Here is an 8,005-nt window from a genome sequence, read left to right on the forward strand (position 1 = left end):
CTCACACTGGACAATCACACCAAATTGGATAAAATATCAAGTATCCTGAAAATGAATTATCCTTACGACCCCGCAAATACATCATTTATCAACCTTGCTTTAAAAAAAGGTTAAAAAAAATAAAATAAAAAACTGATCGTCAAATAATAATACAAAAAAACCCCAGTAGTAATAGATATTATTCATTAGCTGTAGTTTTAACCAGTATAAATGCAATCATTACAATGCTTACCTTTATGACCCAAGCTTATACAAGCGTAGTTGCCACTACTTAATGACACGCATTTCGTCCATTCCCCGCAGTCTTGGTTTTGGCATGCTCCTAGGTTGTGGGGTGAAAGTCTCAACTGAAAATCCTGTAAAAATTTAAGACCAAAAACCACGAATTATCACTCAGTTTTAGTCAGACGTCATCTCTGTAAACTAACCAGAAACTTGTGGTGATGCGTTGTGTTTCTTTCCTCAAGTGTATACTGCACACAAGTGTACTAATATTTATCATACGTCATCACGGTAGACAAAGGCAATTAAAGATACTACACGACCTGTGATGTTGCAATGCGTCATCTAATTACAGGTTTGGTTTGTGAATGGCACCAATGATAGACTATTTGATCAAACAACCAACTGAAAAAATATGTACAAAACTTCAAATCTTAACACTTAAAGTTTAAGATATATCCTGACTTAAAGAATATGAATTAAAGATAAAAAAAACAAAGTATGGCGTCACCAATGATGATTGCATCCAAAAGCGCTCAAGAAAAGAATCTGTACAAACACAAATTTCCTTTATCGTACTCTATCTGTAGGCTTTTATGATAAATTGAAGTGACTAATGATGAAAAAAAAGACAACTTTGAGGTACCGATGACGAAAAGGACTACGCCGATGAAGAAAAGACAAAATTAACTTTAGGTAGATAAAAAGTTTATTCCTATATCCTGAAGACCTGCTAACCTCATGTTAAAAAAATGTCATGTGTGGTTTGCTTTAACACATCTATAGTTTTTCATTTATTTATTTATTTTTTTAATGAATCTTTGTGCTTATTTGGTGCGTTGGTCTCCTAGGGAAGTTTTAAGTTCAGATGAATAGATCGACTGTCTATATGAATTGATATTTTGTTACACTATAAACTCATCATCGTTTTTAGTATTATCAGTTATTCATTTCCGTGCCTACTGTCAACAAAGAGTTGAATACATGTATTATGCACGAACAATTCCGTATAAAACATTTTATTCGTTATCACAGAATGGTTTTGGAACATAACATTACAATTTTATAGTATTCCACTTGGATTGTTATTGTTTTTAAATTGATATTTCTTTAGAAAAATTGAAGTTGATGAAATTCGATTAGTATAGCGCGAGTTTATTGAAATTAAATGACAAATATATAAATATATATAAATATTAATGAATTCTTTGTTGGATTATTCCCTTATCTTCCTGTTTTATCATATGCTGTTCTATATATAGCTCCCCTGGGGATACAGTCATCATGTATCTACGACTACTGTGATGACGTTAAACCGGAATTAAATACTTTACTGTAAACGTATATGTTTTTGTGGTGACCTCATTTTAGCGCTTTTACGTTGGAAGCAGTGCGCTAAATTATAATAGCGCTAATCGCACTTTCGATAAACAATGTTTTTGAAAAGTATTATGTGCATACACCGTTTCACTTCAAGGTAAAGTGTAAAAGTTATATATATTTTGCGCTGACCTCGTTTTAGCCTTTGCATTGGAAGCAGTACGCTAAATTATTATTGCGCTTATAACACTATCTTTTTGAAAATTGTTTTGTGCCCTTTTATACCGTTTCACTTCAAGGTAAACTGTTAACATTATCAAATGAGAAAGGTAAAGTGAACGTTTTCCTTTGAGTATTGAAGATGTAGAGAGCTTAACTCATTTCTGTTTTTTAAGTAAAACAGGGATAGAGTTTAAGCTAAAATGTATGGTATATCCAGACGGAATATCATTACTATCTATACCTTCGAGCGGTCCTCAAAGCATTCTTGAAACATTCTTTAGAAAGGTAAACTTAAGGCTTCTGAACCAGCTTTTAACATTTTGGCATATATTCCATCAGCTCCTGTAGCTTCAAAGTGCTTTTGTAAGTTTGGGTTTGGTTCAGTTTTCAACCGGAATACGGATGATGAGAATGTGACTCCAGATGATGATGACTTCGTGGAGGAGGATGATCTCCCACTGTCTGTTTTTGAAATTATTTAAAGTTCTGTTTCAGTGCGAATTAAACATACCTGATTTGGACTCGAACGTGAAAACATGTGATGATCATACCGAACAATTTGACTGAGATCACCATTTATCTCATGTTTTAAATAACCTTAAATGACCCTAATGATTGGGATACTTCTTTTGACGAGAAAGATGAGGATAAATCTGTCGGTCCCTTGGATGGCCGTTTAATACATGTTTGACTGTAGTTTCTTAATCGTGTTTAATTCCAGTGCGTTGGCAAATTTGAATAAAAAAAAAAATCTATTATCGTAATGATTAGCTCTAGAATTTTACTTTAACTTTCAAAAAACTATCGTTATACTACATCCTATATAACGATACTGTAATGTCATAGTCAATACAATGAAAGGGCTAATTATTTAAATTGTCATGATTTACTTTATCTTGCACACAAAAAACTGTATTTTTTTGTCTGCATACGTAATTATTTTTGCTGCGTTGTGTTAAAGTATTGCGATCATGTGACGATCAGATGTCCAGCTAGTGTGCGATGAAATCGTCAACTCAGAGACGCAGAAATCTATCAATTTTATTTTTTTTTCAGGTTCAAAAAAATTCCATTGATCAAAAACATGAAAGTACATATAATTGGTGTCCTCGCGCAGGAGGGGATTCATTCGACATTCGACAACTTTTCATTCATAATCAGTCATACGTTTTTTTTATATAATTGATATATCATATCTTATATAATACATATATATACATATCAAATTAACAAAATGATTGAATTTAAACCCCCCCCCCCCCCCAAAAAAACAAATATCATCGCAAACGGCATACATCATGAATAAAGCAGTCTTCAAAGATGCGTACAAAGAATTATTATTGCTATGAGAATGTCGACAGACCTATTGCTATTTATCACTATTAAGAATTTCCTTAATTGTCTTAGTGTACTTAAGACAACACTTTGTTACTGTGGATGTTTAATTGGGGGAAAGCGAGGTGTAGAAAATACCTGGAGTAGACCTGGAGTAGACAGGAATTTACATAGAATGCAATTAGCCAGATCCATTGTCCAGGTGTCTCACACATCTTACCTGAAGTATTACCTAATAACGACAGAAAAATATAGAAAAATAAACAGGGTCCTATATATATCAATAGGAACCGATTCAGGTACGAGAAAGATCGCTAATCTGGACCGGGATACGAGTCCGAGTAACTACGGAATACCACAAATTCCGAGCCCCGTAAAAATGTAAAAAGTATCAAATGTATAAGGCGGAAGTGAACGATACCGTTTGAGTATTGAAGTTGTAGAGAGCGCATGAGTAAAAGAAACCAATGTAAGTACTAGTAAAACAATAATTTGAATACATAGGAATACGTTCCAAGACATTGATTCACCGTAGCGAATATATACATATGTATATTTCATCAAGACAATGGAATCTAAAATGATACACACTGTTCTGCACGGACCATTACCCAACCTATTTCGGAGAGGGGGATCAGAATTCATTTCTTGTTTTTGAAATGATGGCACCCACAACAGTGAAAATGTCTACCAAAATCGACGTTTAGGAAAATTTCTAGGTGACCAGGAAATAAAAAAAAAATCACGTTTGATCCTTTTTTGAAGTGTAATATGTACCTATTGTGTATTAATAGATATGAAAAATAGTATAATAAGGCCAACTCAAACAAAGCGCAGATTTTTTTAAATTCTTTAAATGAGGCTTAAACTCATATTTAACATGGTGATTATTTTAATTTTAATTTTTTTTATAGTAAATATTTTCACCCATCTATAAGCAAAATAATTCGATGTATTCAACTTCTCATAACAATTGCATTATATAATTTGTTTTTTGTATATACCAGAGGTGCATGCGAATACGAAAACAAAATAGGTCATCTGGCAGATTTGGCGCTATTTTTTGCCATTATTGCATTGTATAGGCCTATTTCCGCCACATATCCTATAAATTCTTCAAAAGTATTTCATATCATATATGTATGTGTATTTCTTATTTGAAATACGATTACCATTTTAAAAAGTCAATACGTGCCAATTTGCTGAAACAGTAAATTCCACAATTCGAAAGCCTGGATGGAAATAATTGTCAATTATTAGTGATTTCATACCTGTGTGTGATTCATTAATCCTGTGCTGGTCTGCCGAAGTACACATGTTAGTTCCTGTCGGCTGTATACGAGACTTCTACAGTCTGAATGAAGTATGCACTCCCTCATACATCGCTGAGGACCGATGGTGGTGATTACGTCAACAGTATCAACCTGGGACTTATCGTATATAGAGGTATCACCTTGGTACACAGTTATATCTGCAACTTTTCTCAACGCCTCACACTTCCAACTGTACAGAAAGCTCCAAAACAATTGCCACAATAATATCATTTTGTGTCTATGGCATCAAAAGCTGTTCTAGTTTCCACTGAAGCAGTGGCTATGGAAATGTAACCTTATCTAAAATACTGCCAGTCTCTCAGTAAAGTTAGTTTTTGTATTAATGAAAACATGCGCCGGACAACCTGATTCGGAAAGAACGAATCGCGGAATGAGCTTATCATTTCGTGGCAATCCACGTATTGTCAAAAACAGAACCTTCATAATAAATTCAATTACATTATGATTTTACGACCCCTTGAGACATCAAATGACACTAATCCAATAGATATCAAATAAATTGAAAACGCATCAAAGATTCATAATACCTTCCCTTGAACCAACTGTTAAGTTTTTGCGTTGATTGGTTGCCAAAACAAAAAATAATTGTCTGGTGACTAGATTGAATTCCCTATCAATACAATAACATTTGAGCGATATCACCTGCTAGCTTCTAAAGTCTAAAGTTGCTTTTGTTATTCATTATATCATCCAATTAACGACAGTTATATTATAACAAAATTGGACGAAGGAGTATCTGATAAATTAGTGGTAAATGTGGGAGGTAAGTTAGTCTAGTGATAAGAGAAGAAGAAATCATTATATGAAGATCTGATTAAAGTTAAAATTGTACATTGAAATCTGATTATTAAAGTAAAAACTTAATGAATACACATTTATATGGCGCAGATAACAGTGAAATACTTCAGAAGGTATTATGTGATATCGCGTAATACAATGTACTGATAGTGAATCCAATCTAGTCTTTTATTTTGGCAACAAATCAACGTAAAACGTAAACGTTAGACCAAGGGAAAGTATTAATGAATCTTTGATGCGTTTTCAACATATGCAGATATAACTGTGTACCTTGGTGACCTCTATATACGATAAGTCCCAGTTTAGTACTGTGGACATAATTACCACCATTGGTCATCAGCGATGTATGAGGGAGTGCATACTTCATTCATATTGTAGAAGCCTCGTATACAGCCGACAGGAACTAACATGTGTACTTCGGCAGACCAGCACAGGGTCAAGGAATCACACGCAGGTATGAAAACACTACACGATGATTTTTTCCATCCAGACTTTTGAATTGTAGACTTTGCTGTTTCAGCAAAATGTCATGCAATGATGTTTGTTTACCTGGTAATAGTATTTTAAATTGAATGTTGAACATACAAATATGATTTTAAATAATTTTGAATATCTTACAGGACATGTGGCCAAAATAGGTATAAATGTATGCAATTATTGACAAAAAAATAACACAGAATCTGCCAGTTGGCTAAATTCCAGGTTTCTTTTTCGTATTCGCATGTACTATCGGTTTATACAAAAATTAAATTACATGCCAATTTTATGTTGAATTCATCAAATTATCTTGCTTATGAGATGAGTAAAGATATTTTCTACATTTAAAAAATAAAACAGAAATGAGAAATTGCCATGTTACATATGATTTTAAGCTATACTGACAGCTCAATCTTTTATTTAATCGGGTTTAATCAAGTACCATCATTTAAAAAAACAGAAATGAATTCTGCTCTCTACATCTTCAATACTCATAGGGTAACGTTCACTTTCGCCTTCTTCATTTGATAACTTTTACACTTTACCTTGAAGTGAAACGGTGTATGAGCGCACATAATACTTTTCAAAAACATTGTTTATCGAAAGTGCGATTGGCACTATTATAATTTAGCGCACTGCTTTCAACGCAAAAGCGCTAAAATGAGGTCACCACAAAAACATATACGTTTACAGTAAAGTATTTAATTTCAGTCTAACGTCATCACAGTAGTCGAAGATACGTGATAACAGTATTCCCTGGGGAGCTATATATAGAACACCTAATGATAAAACAGGAAGATAAGGGAAAAACCCAACAAGGAGATCATTAATATTTATATATTTGTCATTTAATTTCGATAAACCCGCGCTATACTAATTGAATTTCATCAACTGAAATGTGACTAGAGACATTTCAATTAAAAAACAATTACAAACCAAGTGGAATACTATGAAATTGTATTGTTATGTACCAAAACCATTCTCTGATAAAGAATAAAATGTTATATACGGATTTTTGTGTGCATAATGCACGTATTAAACTCTTTTTTGAAAGTAAACATGGAAAAATAGTAATAATAACATATAGTTATAAAATTTTACATCATATTATTAGCCCATCTAGTCATCTGAACTTGAAACTTCCCTAGGAGACGAAAGCACCAATAAGCACATAGATTAAGGAGACAAAATATATCCTGTTTAGATTTCAGGAATATACTATCAATTCACATAAAGTTACTTTTGTCTTTTCTGCATCGGCATAGTCCATGTCGTCTTCAGTACCTATAAGTTGTCCAGGCATTTTTTTTCCATTAGTCATGTAGCGGGACTGGACTGGGTCGATCATCGGTGACTAGGTAGCTCAATTGGTAGAGCATCCGGCTAGTGTTCGGAGGTCCCGGGTTCGAACCCCGGTCTGGCTGCTACATTTCCTCCTCTCCTGTTACAGTCACATCAGTCTATCATAAAAGATTACATATATAGTAGGATACGCGCAGTTTCTGATGATTACTGAGTAATGGCGCTGGCGCTGAATCTTCTCGTGAACACTTTTGGATGCTGTCATCAATGGTGACTAGAAGGACTAAACGATTGCATAATTCAGTATATATTTAATTGATACTCGTTATACGCCATAGTTGAAAAAATCTTATCACATTTGCTTTCAGCTCCAAAACACAACGAGATAGTATACTTTGTGTGGTATATTTGATTCCATTTGTTTAAGTCATTGATATATATCCTATAAACCTTAAGTGTTAAGATGTGACGTTTTGTACCTAATTTTCAGTTGATTGTTTTATCAGACAGCCTAACTTGGGGCCATGCACAAACCACAACAGTAGGGAGATGACGCAATGTAACATCACACATTGTATACTATTTACTTCCCTTTGTTTATAATGATGATATGTCATAAATATTAGTACGCATGTGTGAAGTATGCACTTGAGGAAAATAACACAACACATCACCATAAACTACTAGCTAGTTTACAAAGATAAGATGATGTCTGACTAAACTGAGTGATGAATCTTGGTCTTTTATCTTAAATATTCACCAAACAACCTCGGACCATGCAAAAACCAAGACTGCGGGGGAGGGATGAAATGCGTGTCATTAAGCAGTGGCAACTACGCTTGTATAAGCTTGTGTCATAAAGGTAGGCATTGTAATGATTAATTACATATATACTGGTAATGACTATTTAAATAAAGGGAATTCGTGGATATCTCCCATTGGAACTATTTTTGATAATAAACAGAACAGCGAGAATAATATCCTATCACGTACTA

This window comes from Pecten maximus, chromosome 16 (assembly GCF_902652985.1).
Source record: "Pecten maximus chromosome 16, xPecMax1.1, whole genome shotgun sequence".
NCBI lineage: Eukaryota > Metazoa > Mollusca > Bivalvia > Pectinida > Pectinidae > Pecten > Pecten maximus.